At 41.6% G+C, this 15,224-nt stretch overlaps 1 protein-coding gene across 1 annotated transcript in view; it reads left to right on the plus strand.

Annotated features, from left to right (window-relative positions):
* Nucleotides 1–15,224, plus strand: part of PNPLA8 (patatin like domain 8, phospholipase A2) — a 134,148-nt gene that overhangs the window by 35,435 nt on the left and 83,489 nt on the right. The window lies entirely within an intron of this gene.

Genomic DNA, 15,224 nt, shown 5'->3' on the forward strand with positions numbered 1-15,224 from the left:
TTTAAATAATGTTCTTTATTCATTCAAGCAGCATCTTACGCACTGCAGAAGTTTTCCTTCAGCAATACTGGATTATGCACTTTCCCCTCTTCTGGAGAGAGAGAAGCCAGGGTCTCTGAAGAACTCTTCAGGCTGGGCACTGTGGTAAATGCTTGCAGCAGCCGTAGTATCTTTCTCTCCCAATAATTCTGAAGCAAAATAAGACATAAAAGAAGCAGACTCACAAATATCGAGAACAAACTAGTAGTTACCAGAATAGGAGGTACAAACTATTGGGTGCATGACAGGCTCCAGGATGTATTGTATAATACGGGGAATATAGCCAATATTTTTTAATAACTGTAAATAGAAAGTAACCTTTTAAAATTGCATAAAAAAATGAACATTTTTTTAAAAAAGGTGTTCCGTAAGATGAGCAACCAGTTGCGTGTTTTGCAAAACTATGGCCAGCTCGGTAATGCACCCACTGTCCTTCACTCTAGATTTCCTGGGACTGAACCGGCAATAAAGCATTAGCTTCTAAACAAGAAAGAACTGTTAGGAGTCACAGTTTCTTAGAGTTTTGTTTGCCTGCAGTACAATGGAGTGTTCTCTCTGTGTGCACACGTGTTAGTTGTCTATGAACACGCTCATGGATCTTTCTTGGGTCCATGCCAAGGAGATTTAATTTTTAGAACGAGGCCACTAGTGTGCTCTGGGCCAAGACATAAACTTTCCGCAGTTGTTAAATCAGTGAGGCCCAAACGCCCCATTCACGGGTGTCAGGGTCATTTAGCTGCGGATCTGACTGCGTGTGTGACAGCGGACACTAGTGTGAAAGAACGGAGTGACCACAAGCAGACTCCATCCAGCAACGGGTGTGGGCTCCTCCTGTGGTTGCTAGATTGGGGTGTTTCAAGAACACGAACTAAAGGGGGATGTAAATCACCTCCCTTACCGAGGCCTGAGTTTCAGCGGGGTGAGTTCAGCCAAGTCCAAGTCCCTGGGGCGCCCCGCAGGACCGGGGCGGGGGGTGGGAGAGGAGAGGGGGCGCCGGGCTCCCAGGCCGCCTCTGCCCCGGCTGGTCCCGCTGAAGGACCAGGCAGAGGATGGATACCAGGATGGGCGGGGAAGCGGAGGGCGTCAACGTTTCCTTCCACCCATCCGGCTGCCCGCGAGCCCTGTCCCCCCCACCCGAGGACAGCGACTCCAGCGCGCAGACCTGGGCAGCGGTTACAGAGCAGTTGGCGCCGAAGTTCGTCCCCTCCCTGCTGCCTCCTCCCGACTGGGCGCCCCCAGCCTCTCCCCTCCGCCTCCAACGTGCGCTCGCTAGCGCAGATTCCGCCGTGTCTCTGCCACGGCTGCTCACCACGTACAGGAATGAACCTGTGTGCCTCGGACTGGAGCGGAGGGCTCTCCAAGGTCCAGGCCAGCCGGTCTCTCCAAATTCTCCTGCGCCTACCTCTGCTCTTCTTTTGAAAAAAATCATTTAGAAATCAAGTTAGACTTACAAGAAAATTGCAAAAGTAGTACCCTGAGCTACCATACGCTCTCCCCTTAGCTTGGCATCTTTCATAATTACGGTATAATTATTGAAACCAGGAAGCTAACGTTGATAAAGTGTTATGCTAAGTTTATGTTAAGTTTATGTAAGTTTATGCTTACCTTAACGTTTTTCAGCTTACTTTGTTTTCTCTTACTCTTAGGATACAAGTCTACCCAATGCATTGGGTCAGCTGACTGTTCTTAATGGTGATTTTTTTGTTTTTGTTTTTTTGGTGTTTGTGACTTTTCTTGTGAGTTAATTTTTAGCAAGGATTGCTTTTTTAAAAGTTTTATTCAAGTATAGTTGATTTACAATGTTTTGTTCATTTCTGCTGTATAGCAAAGTAATTCAGTTATATATATATATATGTATTCTTTTTCATATTCTTTTCTGTTTTTAATTTATTTTATTTATTTATTTTTGGCAGTGTTGGGTCTTCTCTGCTCCGCGCGGGCTTTCTCTAGTGGCGAGCGGGGACTACTCTTCGTTGCGGTGCGCAGGCTTCTCATTGCAGTGGCTTCTCTTGTTGCAGAGCACGGGCTCTAGGGTGCGGGCTTCAGTAGTTGTGGCACGCAGGCTCAGTAGTTGTGGCTCGCGGGCTCTAGAGCTCAGGCTCAGTAGTCGTGGCGCACGGGCTTAGTTGCTCCGCGGCATGTGGGATCTTCCCGGACCAGGGCTCGAACCCATGTCCCTGCATCGGCAGGCAGATTCTTAACCATTGCGCCACCAGAGAAGTCCCTCATATTCTTTTCCATTATGGTTTATCGCAGGATATTGAATATAGTTCCCTGTGCTATACAGCAGGACCTTGTTGTTTATCCAGTCTATATATAATAGTTTGCATCCAGCAGGGATTGCTTTTAGTATGAGCCCCTGTGACAGGACTGTGGAAGCATAGCTACACAATGATGTTCCCATGTGCCTTTCCCTGGCCCATCAATATTTAGACCACCAGACAATATGTATGTTAATTTCTCAGCTTAGATTTCCTATTTCCCTTAGCTGAAAATCCAAATCCATATTTATGACTAGCACAATTCTGGGACTTGGATTTCTCTCAGTGACTTTTTATCCAAATAGAATTCCTATGGATGGCAAGCACCTCACTCCTGCCACTAAACCAGTTGGAGGGCAAATGTTTATAGTTCCGTTTCAGAAATGGGACAGCCCGTCTTTATTTCCAGCAGTATACAAGTAGTTGGAGCTAACTGTGAATTATGGACTCTCAACCCCGTAGTATGTGGACCTACAGGGAAGTAGATATCAGAATCCCAGCCCCATCTGTTACGGCTTGTTTCCCATTCTAACACTCCAATGAGATCTTTCTGCTCCAGTCAGCTCACCCCTATGACTTCCATTTCCTCTTTTGCTTCTCTGTCCTAGGTATTTCTTTCCCTTTGTTTTCAGCTAAATTAAAAGTTGCTGAAATTAAAAAATTGAGTTATTTTATTCAGTATTTTATTTAGACCTAAACTGGGCATCTTTCTGCGCCAGCTCAGTCAACCATGTTGACTGGATATTAACCTGCTGAATTTTTGTCACAGCCTCCCCTGTGATTATTGCCTTCCCTATAACTTTATGATTCTTAACTTTGCTTAGAAATCAAACTTTCCTGAAGTTTTCTTTAATTTCCTGCAGCAGATAATTTTTAGAGATGGTGCTTCTGAGGCTTCCTTAGCTACTGCCTTTCCAGTGGTCTAACTTCCTTTCCCCGTTGCCCCAGGATGAGTGTTTTCTCATCACCCCTCCTCGGAGGGTAATAGACAGGGTGAGTGGCTGACTTGGCCTGGGAATTACTTTGTACCCATTTTTATGGGGGTGAACTCACTAGTAATGTCTATACTTGGAGTACAAGTCGTGTGTGTAACTTCCAGTTTAATTCCCTGTTTTAAGCAAGTTTCACATGGGTCACTCTGTTCTTCTAAGGTGGCATCTTTCTCACGAACTTTTTATTTCTCTGGTTTGCTGGAGAAAGACAAATACGACTCTGATTACCAACATTCCCTGCTCGTGTCTGTCCTGATTCTGAGTAGCCTGGGAACACACCTCCCACCATGCACTGCTCCATTCGCAGTTTGTTTTTTTTAACGTAACTATTTCTTGATTTTAGGCTAACAGTCACATAATTTCTGGAGCCCATTTCACAAGCTTTAGCTTTTTTTATCCCAGTTCTTGTCCTAGGTTCCCCCAGAAAGCCATCTGATAAACCTCTGGGGAACCAAAGTTTTCCTTTGGGCTCATGTTGGCAGCAACACAGGTGCCAGAACTTTCCTCTTTAGGAACCTCTTCCTCTGTGCCAACTATTGGGTTGAACCTAAGAGTCAATTTACTGACAACCTAACCCTGGTGAAATAGCAGTTATCAAAAATATATACCACTCCTATAACACCAGAAGGTGAAGTGTAGAGACAATACGTACCCTTGATATTTATCCTTGATTGTAAGGTGCTGTTCAGAAATCCTCTTGCAGGTAATTCTGCTCATCTACTTGGTCCATTATGGGAATAAGGATCCTGTCTACAAAGGTCAATTGCATCTCTTAACCCTATAGTTGCTTCCTGTACTCCAACCCATGTGCAGCACTTGGAGATTTTTTTTAATGAAATTTCTCGTATTAACCCCAAAAGATGTTGTTGTGCAGCACGTACAGGAAGCGATTAGTAGGTGCCACAACTGTTCATGCACATGTTTCAAAGTCTTCACATAGTGATTTTACTATTTAAGGAGAAACATCACTGCTACAAAAAGAAGCTTCAATCTGTTCTCACATGATCACAGACATTTACCAGTGTTCAAGACATGCAAGGCAATAGGTGAAATTGAGGGTTTTGGGGTTTTTTTGCGGCACGCGGGCCTCTCACTGTTGTGGCCTCTCCCGTTGCGGAGCACAGGCTCCGGACGCGCAGGCTCAGCGGCCATGGCTCACGGGCCCAGCCGCTCCGCGGCATGTGGGATCTTCCCGGACTGGGGCTCGAACCCGTGTCCCCTGCATCGGCAGGCGGACTCTCAACCACTGCGCCACCAGGGAAGCCCAAGTTTTTAAACATCATTCCTACTAATTGCAAAAAGCTTGACTGTTGAGGCTTTGAAACAGAAACTTGATGAGCTTTTGATTTGGGTCTTCCTAGTATGGACTTCAAGGACAAGTGCACTCGGAAAATGTTATTTAAAAGAAAATATATTTATATTTGATTATAGGAGAGTGGAAGTTAGAAATGCCAAAGACCCCCTGAGAGGGTTACTCCTGAAGGATCTATTAGTAGTTTGTTTTGCTTCTTGTATGTATTTGACATTATCTTTCAAGTTTCATTCAAAGTGCTCTTTCCTGCCCTGCCCTGCCTTTTTTTTGGTCCTTGTGCAGCGCTATCTATAGTATTCAGTTTTTTTCTTGGGTCATAGGTTTATCAGCATCTTACTGTTTTACTTGTAGGTTCTCTGGATCTCTGAATATACATGAAAACCCAGAGGAGAGGAACTGGGTAGCTGAATTGCTGAATTATCTTCACTTTACTCTCTTCCTCTTGCGGTTCTCTCTGGCACCTGGCCTCACCACTTGCACATAAACACTCAAAACTTAGTTGGCAAATTAGTGCATTTGGAAATAGCAGATATTCTTGACATGTTTATAAAGTCCTTAGTGAGGATACACAGAACTACTATTTTTAAATGCAAGCAATCTGGTGCAGGTAATTAGGCTATAAAGAGAAGAAATAGTTTAGGGATTTACTTTCAGTTCATTACTTGAGCTAGAGATAGAAACAAACTAGTCTATCTAGGAGAAATATATGCACATTTTTGTTAATTTTCCCTATCTCCTTTAGATTAAAAATTCCAGATTTTGATACCAACTTAAATGTCATCTGAATAATAATATTCTCTTTTCCCACTAAATACAAAATTAAGGCTCTGAGAATAATGAAAACGTAAGACAGAAATATCATTTAGTTTCTTCTCTGCTCTCAGTCTGTGGCACCGTGTCTTAGCATGCCAGAGGAGTTGCTATGATAGAGGTCTGCATAGGATAATAGGGGAATTAGTTAATGAGCAGGTTCATAACTCAGTCTGGAAACAAGGAAGGGGCATCATGGGATGTGGTCCATGAGCCTTTGCAAAAGAAATATAAAATAATTAATTACTCCCTCTGCTCTCCATAAAGGAACTGGAGGCAGAAGGTAAGGTAGAGTTGAGCGTGGACCATAGAAGTGAGGCCATTGGGATGAAGGGAGGACGAGGGAGGAACGTGACTTCAAGGTGGAGAAAACAGGCTGTGCCACGTCACAGAGATGAAAGAGTTGGACACATAGAACTATGAATGTGATGATCTGCCTGAAATCAAGGATCCACGTGGGGTCATGATGAGCCTGGAAAGGGCAACTGTGACTGGAGCACAGAAGGTCCCATAAGCAAGATAGTACATGTGGTCTCCATGTGAAAACAGTGTCAAGCTTCTCAAAGTTTAAAGTGGGAGGATTTACAATCCGTGGTTGACATAAAAAGTTTTCAATAGTAGGAAAACCACTGCGACATCAGCCTGGCAGTTGAAGCAAATGTGGTTGGGAGGGGGGCCAGGAGGTAATAGACAGGGGACTGTTGGAGCAACCCAGGAGAGGAGGGCTAAAGACCTCAGTGAAGGCAGAGACCAGAAGTGCAGTGTGAAAGAGACAGACTCGTGTAGTTATGAATGGGACTCAGGGATGCTTCGTAGGGAGCAGGTAGGAGAAATTATAGAAATCTCCTGAGTTTCAAGTTTGGGTGAGTGAATGATGTTTTTCACATGAATGAGGGATGTGAAAGGAGGATCAGACCTGGAGGGAAAATCATGAGTTCAGCTTTTAGGATGGCAAGATGGAAAGAGAAGACTCATCATCTCTGTTGACAGGTCAATCAGGAGCAGCGTTGTGATCCACGGAATTGGTGAATCCCCAGGAAACAATCGGCCTTGTGCACAATAGTGTTAGGTTTGAATAATAGCACAATCAGGATTACCCTTGCTCTGTGTGGTCAGTAATTTGTGAATAAATAAAGCTTATTACATTAAGCCTTTTTCTAGCTAATTTGTCCTCCTCCCTCTGCCCAACACACACACTTTTCTATGAAATCCCCATAAAACAGTATTAGATATGGTAGTCTTTGTGACCTTAAGCAAGTTTCTTAACCTCTCTGTAGTCTTTACTGGAGCTAATAACAGAACCTATTTAATGACTGCTGTGTGGATTCAATGACTTACAAGATATAAAATGCTTAGAGCAGTCTCCAGCTTATGGTGAACATTCAGTAACTGTTATCTTTTGTCATGCAAAGATATAACTCTCAAATATTTTGATTAGCAAAACTGTGTGGAAGTCCAGTCTACCTAAATCTTGCAAAAGTAGCTTTTCACAAAAATTCCTATCTCTGTTAAGAATTGAATGGAGATGGTGGAGAAGGAATGCAGGGGAGATAGGAGGGGGCGTGGGCAAGGGAAAAGAATTACATGACTGAAATGTTTTCCGATGATCAATGCTGATATCCTTTTACACGGATGATTCAGTGATTGATCAATAAAAGAAGGAAACAAAATTTTATTACGGCATCTACATGTAGGTCATCTTAGCACCATGATATCATCTGAGACAAATTGCTCAGCCCACAGAATAAGAAAGAAGGTCATGCATAGGTATGACATGTTGTCATATATTAAATTCCTGTGATTCTGGCCAAGATGGCATAATAGAGACCAGATTTAACATACTACCTGGAACAATAAAAAAAACTGAAAAAATACGTGTAACAGTGGTTTTTAAGACATTGGATGGGCATCAGGTAAAGAAGGGCAGTGATCAGTGAGAAATGGGAAATAAAGGAGATGAACCCTATGACGGCTTCAGTTTACTGCCTTGTCAGTTTCTAGCTTGCCACACAGGGAGGGAGAACCCAGGTGGAACCAGGCAGAATTCCTGGGTTGAGGAGGCTGAGCTGAGAATCCAGGCAGCTAGAATTTTCAGAGCAGAGTAACAGAAAGGAGAGAGCAAAGCAGAGAGAGAACTCCAGGCATTTATATAACCACCCCCTCCTGCGTATTCAGCTGAATACTGATCTGTCTAGGGAAGGAAGAATATAAGAGGATTGGTGGGAATTGTGCCCATTGCTCACGTAGGGTTGGAAATAGTACATGTTCCCACCAGACAGACTGAAGAATTTAATAATTTATGAGACATTAGGTATAGTACTCAAGAAGATCTTGCCTGAATAGTGTGAAATAAATAGCCCTAGATGGAATACTGCTCTGGACCTGCCAACAGATCTTCAAAACAACACCTTAAAGGATCAAACTGCAACCCAGAAGAAAGCTCAAGAATATTTACAAAAATACAGAAATATCCAACATCCAACCAGGTAAAATTACAATGAATGCTAGTAGAGGGCAGGAAATAATGAAATTTACAGTGGACATAAATAAAATAAAGAACAGAGAGAATCGACAAAACTGAAAGTTGATTCTTAGAAAAGATAACAAAAATTGACTTACCTTTAGCTAGGCTGACAAAGAAAATAAGAGAGAAAACACAAATACACAAAATCAGATACGAAAGTGGGGAAATTACTACCAAGCTTACAGAAATAAAAAAGGATTTTAAGAGAATACTATGAACAATTGTTCACTAATAACTTGGATAACTTAGAAGAAGTATAAATTCCCACCAACATACAAATTACATAAAATGATTCAAGATGAAAGGGACAATCTCAACAGATCTATAAGTAAAGAAATGAAATCAGTAATCAAAAACATTGTAAGAAAGAAGAATCCAGGATCAGATGACTTCAAAAGTGAATTCCAGCAAACATTTAGAGAAGACTTAATGCCAATCCTTCTCAGACTCTTCCAGAAAATAGAGGAGGACTATTTCCAAACTCATTTTATGAGGACAGAATTATCCTGAAACCAAAGCTCTAAGCGAGAAGATAATGGAAGAAAAGAACTGTCAACCTAGAATTCTATACCCAGCAAAAGTGTATTTGTAAAAAAAGATGAAATAACAACTAATAAGAAGATACCAATGTGTATATTAGAACTCCTTTGCTGTGTTCCTCAACCATCATTGTCATGCTAATTCTTCTCAATTTTTAAAAATTTTTTCATATAATTATGTTTGCTTTTACTGATCCTGATCTCCAGGTTCTTTACTATGTTTTAAACAGTTCAGTTCTCTTTTATGAGGTTTTTCAATAGAACCTTCATTTCTGAAATGTTTCTGTTGCTTATTCCTTGAAATGTGCCAGCTTATATTTTATCATCTTTGTTTTCTTTTTTAAATCACATCTTACTACCAAGTTTGATCTCTGCTTTTTGCTTCTGTTTGAGGAGCAATGACCTCATTAAGGAATATTTTTGAAACCCGGGGTTTGTCACCATTTTTCTCCATGATTCTCTACCCTGCTGTCCGCCCAGAGAAGCCGACTTGTACGAACCTCCTCAATAGTCTCCCTTGCCTTCTGGCGTCTGGTGAATTCAGCCAACAGAGAACATCACCAAAACATTGGAGGGATGGAGAACAATAAGATGGTGGTATTTATTCCACTGGTTTATTTTCTGCAGCTTTGCCTTGAGATGATGGATTTGTCAGCCTAAGGTCAGAGCTTCTTTCAAAGCAGCTCACTCCATGTTACTCCTATTTCCAGCTTTTGGTCACCACTCTCCCTGTTTACCATTTTGGGCATAGGGATAGTGGCAGCGCTACGGTTACTATCCCTGGAATACCATTGTTTCTGGTTTCCCTGCATTGTATCCACTTCTTTATAACTAGTTCTCATCATTGAGTTATCGTTAAATTATCCTGATTTGTGTGGAACATCATTTCCTCGTGGGACCTTGACTGGATCAGCTCAGAGGAGTTGATCCAGCTGATAGCCCCTTTCTAAGACTGAAGATTCTGGGTTTAGTATTAGTAAAGTAGATAGAGAGTTTATCTTTGTTGTAGTTCCTTATAAATGGAGGACTTAATAGTAACTTTTTAGACACAGAGTTTTATTGAAGATTTATTTGCTATCAAGGGGCAAAATAACTGGTTGAGAGGAAAAGAAAATTATCAGTAAATCAATTAATCAGAAGATCTATCCTTGATCTGGTTAATCTCTGAAATCCAGAGTACTCTCCATCTCAATAATTTTCACTCTGAAATATCAGTGTTTATCATCATCCAGGTTGGGAGACACTTGCACAAACCTCCATCTGACCAGATTTCTGAGGTCACTGGTCTATTATCTGTTGTGTGAGCAGCTTCCACCCTAGGCAGAGGGCTCATGAACAGATGATTACTACTTGAGGACAGAATTCACAATTCCAGATTTCACAATATCCAGCCCCCAGTATCTGATTCCACCCTTTTCTAGCTTCAAGAGTGGTTTGATTTGTAGGGTAGGATTAAATATATACAATCAGATAAGACCCGTTCCTTGCTCTCAAGTATCTCATGGTCTGAAGTGTGGGGAGTATAAGAGATAATTACTTACAGACAAATAATTATAAGGTAGTTTGACAAGGGCAATAATAGATGGTCTGTACAAATACATGCATCAGGTATCTGATAGTAATACCTGATATGTTGTTTTTCTATATTATCTTGATTGTTACATTTCGTTACATTTCATCAAGATACTTCACTAAACAAAGAGCAGTTTTATCCCTAAGAGAAAAACCTTTTGAGAGAGAATATTGTCATTGCTTGAATGGTCTTCAGGAACAGTGGATTTCAGGTTATTTTGATCTTACATCCTTATCATTAAAAAAAATTTGTATACATCCCCATAAAGTAATATTCATAGTTTATACCCATTCATTGCTATAGTTCCTTTATGAATATCAGCACAACATACTATATTTTAATAGAAAATAAATAGAAATAAATTTCTACTACTATTTCTGCATTCCACTAAATTATTTTTCCCACTAACACTCTGAAGACTACTGCTCAAAAGCAAATGCATTAAAAAAAAAGGATTGTCAGGCTTCCCTGGTGGCGCACTGGTTAAGAATCTGCCTGCTGATGCAGGGGACATGGGTTCGAGCCCTGGTCCGGGAAGATCCCACATGCCGCAGAGCAACGAAGCCCGTGCACCACAACTACTGAGCCTGCGCTCTAGATCCCGTGAGCCACAACTACTGAGCCGTGTGCCACAACTACTGAAGCCCACGCACCTAGAGCCCGAGCTCCGCAACAAGAGAAGCCACCACAATGAGAAGCCCGCGCACCACAACGAAGAGTAGCCCCCGCTTGCCACAACTAGAGAAAGCCCGCGCGCAGCAATGAAGACCCAACGCAACCAAAAAAGAAAAGAAAAAAAAAAGATTGTCGCCATATAACAGGTTTATGATGTTGACCTTACGGTATGGTGAACTTTAGATACTGCATCATTTCTCCCTGGTGCAGGGGGTACCATTTTCCCTCCTTTTCAAGTAATCTATTTGACTTTCTGCCTGATAGACCCAGTAGAAAATCATGTGGAAATGGAAACTCAAAAGCCAATTTCAAGATACATGTACCTTTGTAATTATAGGTGCATTTTTTCAGTTTTCTCCAAAATCCAGAATGAGTTGGAAGAAGTGGTAAGTCCTCTTTATGGAGCGTAATTATACGCAAAGCAAAGCATAAGGGCGTATCAATGTCTGTACTTGCTAAGTAGAATCTGAGTTCTGAGTTGGTTGTCTTGGTTGTTTTATTGACTTTAACTGATACCAGTGTTGATTTTAATTGTATAAAACTACTTGGTCATATAGGATGCCTTGAACCAGCTTAAGGACAGTCCCACAGTCTGAAAGGCATGGCTCTAAAACAGTCTGTCATCATGCTTAAACTAAGTCCAGCTGGCTTCCACTTTTTCCTATTTCTTTTCCTGCTTCACGGATCCATGTCTGGGAAGGTAGATCTGGGACGTAACCTCGGCTTCCTGACTACCTTCTCTACCTTAATCAGAATCAAACCACATCAGTACCCCGTCAGTCCTGAAAGAATTTCCTCTACGTCTCTTGACTATCTGAGCTAATCCTTTCCTACACATACCACAGCCAGCGGCCATAGCTTTCCTGGCTATCAGAAATTTTCAAGAAGTTGAGGATAAGTTGAATAAGTTAAGGCTTCTGTAGAGTCTTTATCTTCAGGTTCTCTGGACTTTGAAGAATAATTTAGCAATAGAGGGAAACAACGTTCTACGATCAAAGCTCAGTGGGAGTAAATGCAAAGAGGAGAACAGCCTGGAGAGTGCATGGGGAAAGGCAATAGCTGTGCTTAGCAGAAGTAAACATCGCAAGAAAAAAGAGGTAGGGGTTGAGTCTGGATGGTCGGGGTCAACTTGTGTAGAGTTAAGGTGATAAAACATGTTCTTCATTAATGAAGAACTGATAACAGTTCTCCGAGAAGAGGGAAACAATCAATCTTCATTACCTTTTCATGGAAAAATAATTTTGATGATGATTAAGAGCAAGAATTTGAAAAATTTCAAAGTCATGGAAGCGCCCACTAAATCAAAACTATTTTATCACAATAGCGAAAAACTGATTACAAAGCAAGTAACATAGGAGTATTTAGTGGATAACACCCCCTACGAAACACAGCATATCCAGGCAACAAGCAGTAGTTAAAGCAACAAAAATTTCATTATAAAGAACTAACCCAGAATTTTCTATCTCTGAATAATGTTGAATGAAATGTACCCGGAAGGCATGGTGGGGTACAAAACAGACCACTATTACGAGGAGGAAGAAGAAGCTCTGGATTTGAGCTCTGCATTCTTGATGGGCCCACATGTCTGGCCAAAGAGTCTTTACCAGTTGAACGATAACCCCCATCTGTATCAGAAAGAGGGTCGCAACTGTTGTCATCATAATGATGATCGTAGAGTAGTTCAAGATAATGCATTTCCCTGTGGTTGAGGTCTCTGTAGAACTCAAAGCATCGTTGTTCTGAGTAACTTGGATGGGTGCCATATTGTAAAAAACATATTGGCAAAAAAAATCACACCACCCACCATCCAAATAATCATGCTTAAAACCACCGCATGGTACTTTTGGAACTGCTGCATTTGGAGTTTCTTAAAATACATGAGCAATCGGAGTATGATGATGGCCACATTGAAAGCAAAGGTGGGGGCTTCCCTGGTGGCGCAGTGGTTGAGAGTCCACCTGCCGATGCAGGGGACGCAGGTTCGTGCCCCGGTCCGGGAAGATCCCACATGCCGCAGAGCGGCTGGGCCCGTGAGCCATGGCCGCAGAGCCTGCGTGTCCGGAGCCTGTGCTCCGCAACGGGAGAGGCCACAACAGTGAGAGGCCCGCGTACTGCAAAAAAAAAAAGAAAGAAAGCTAAGGTGAAGTACATATGACCATATATTATGCTGCTAACCAATCGGTAGGTGAAGAATCCAAACTCCCAGACGACTGATATATACTAGCTGAGACGAAAGGGAAGGCTGACCAGGAGGATGGAGTGTAGCACTATGATGTTGAGAACGATGGTGGCAATCACTGATTGGCTGTTCCTTCTTGGCGTCATACAAGACATCGTAATAGCTCCTGCAGCGCCTCCCAGCAGAACCGCGCCGTGGAGTGTTATGAGACTCGTCCTGCAGTGCCTGTCGCAGCGGCCCAGGTCTATGTTGGAAGCGTTTGACAGGGCGGTTGTATTGATCGGCTCCATATTTCACCACAAAATGCTTAGAAGACCATAAACCCCTAAATCAAAAGTTTTACAAAATTAGAATGGATATATTGAAACTGCACAGCAACTGCACATGAATAGTCTTGTTTTGCCATCCCAGCCCACTGTTTACAAGCCTAAAACTGGGTACCCAATAAGTATTGTCAGAGACTCGTCTTAATTACCCAAAGATATTGAAGAGACAGAGAGAGTGAAACAAAATGACAAAAATAAGACTGTCTGTACATAAAACTTGTAACTGCACTCAGGCATTCTATTCACAGATATGTCTAAACTCACATACCAGGGCGGGGATGAGCATAGGACATATTAGCCTCTGGCATAAAGTTTAAGGAACGGCTAGAGACTCGGTCATCAAAATAAATAGTAGTCTAATGCGATATTTTTTAAAAAATTAATGCAAAAAAATTGATGATGAACAAAATAAATTTTAAATAAAGGCAGGGTCCATATACACGCAACACTCGTTCATCTCAGATCTGTAAAAGCCGTCCCTCCTATTGTCAGAAAATCCAGTTTGAGATACTGCAGAGAAGACCATGTAAATCACATGTAATTATTGGAAGAAGGTATATCAGACACTTTAAAATATTTCCTGGGCTTCCCTGGTGGCGCAGTGGTTGGGAGTCCGCCTGCCGATGCAGGAGACGCGGTTCGTACCCCGGTCCGGGAGGATCCCACATGCCGCGGAGCGGCTGGGCCCGTGAGCCATGGCCGCTGAGCCTGCGCGTCCGGAGCCTGTGCTCTGCAACGGGAGAGGCCACGACAGTGAGAGGCCTGCGTACCGCAAAAAAAAAATAAAATAAAATAAAAATTAAAAAAAAAAAAAAAAATATATATATATATTTTTTTTTTCCTGTGAACAGCTTTGGGGCAAAGAGCAGCATATAATATACATATTACCTGCACTCTTCTTCCAAACTCTGAAACTTTTCCTGGACTGGTATGTTACATTTTGGTAAAAAGTTGGGGTTCGGGGGTGGGTTCTGTTTAGTTTTCACTTAAGTTTTTCAGGTACGGATGCATAAGGGATAGTGATCATATAGCAGAGAGGCAGACTGCTTGGCAATGTGCTTTCCTGCATCTAAGTGTCACTTGGCCATTTGGTTGCTCTTAGGGTGTGTATAAGTCTCCTGGCCTCACGGAGCTCTGGCTATGAAATGCAAAGGGTCACACTGCCTTTGTCACTGGAAAATGAAATGAGCCAGTGCATTTGAGACAGCTTTATAACTGAAAAAAAAAAAAGCCACATAAAGTTATGATTCTTAAGGCGAAATAACAAAAGCAAAAAGACATTATTTACCACTTTCTCCTTAGTCTACATAGGGCAGATACACAGTTATGTGACATAAAATTGTTGTTGCATTATTAAGCATTTAATAAATATCCTACAATTAAAAGCAAACTTTTTCAGACCTTTGATCAGATGGTATTAGACCCAGGCATCAACAGGTCAGACTTTTCTCTCTGGAAGGATCTGTGTCCATTTTCCTCACGTATCTGCTGCCCACCTGGCCAGAAGCAGAGTCTGAGCGTTTGTATCTGAGGGAGAAGTTATTCCACAGTGAACGTCTAAATATCTTAGAATTTTTCTTCTGCTGCTATGGAATCTTCTTAGAATAACTAAATTTTCATTTATGAAAAATTATATTGGACCTGTCACATTCATTGACTACCCTCAAATAAGATTTTATTGTAACTTAGAAATACAATTATAATTTGCAGAACAATCTAAGCTTTATGTGCTGAAATATGCATTTTAGCAAACTATATATATATATATACGTATATATATATATACACACACATATATATATATAAAATGCATAATGCCTGTACACTTTTTGTATGAAACAAAATAGTTTTATGTGACTTATGAACAACAAATGCCATACTACGGACTTAGTTTTAAAATTTTGGTAGTCCTCAAGTCCAAGCAGACAAGATTTAAGTTTGATATGACCTTAAAGAAAGGAAAACTTAAATAATTTATCAGGTCCCACCGGTTT

The sequence above is a fragment of the Tursiops truncatus genome, chromosome 9, assembly GCF_011762595.2.
Source record: "Tursiops truncatus isolate mTurTru1 chromosome 9, mTurTru1.mat.Y, whole genome shotgun sequence".
NCBI lineage: Eukaryota > Metazoa > Chordata > Mammalia > Artiodactyla > Delphinidae > Tursiops > Tursiops truncatus.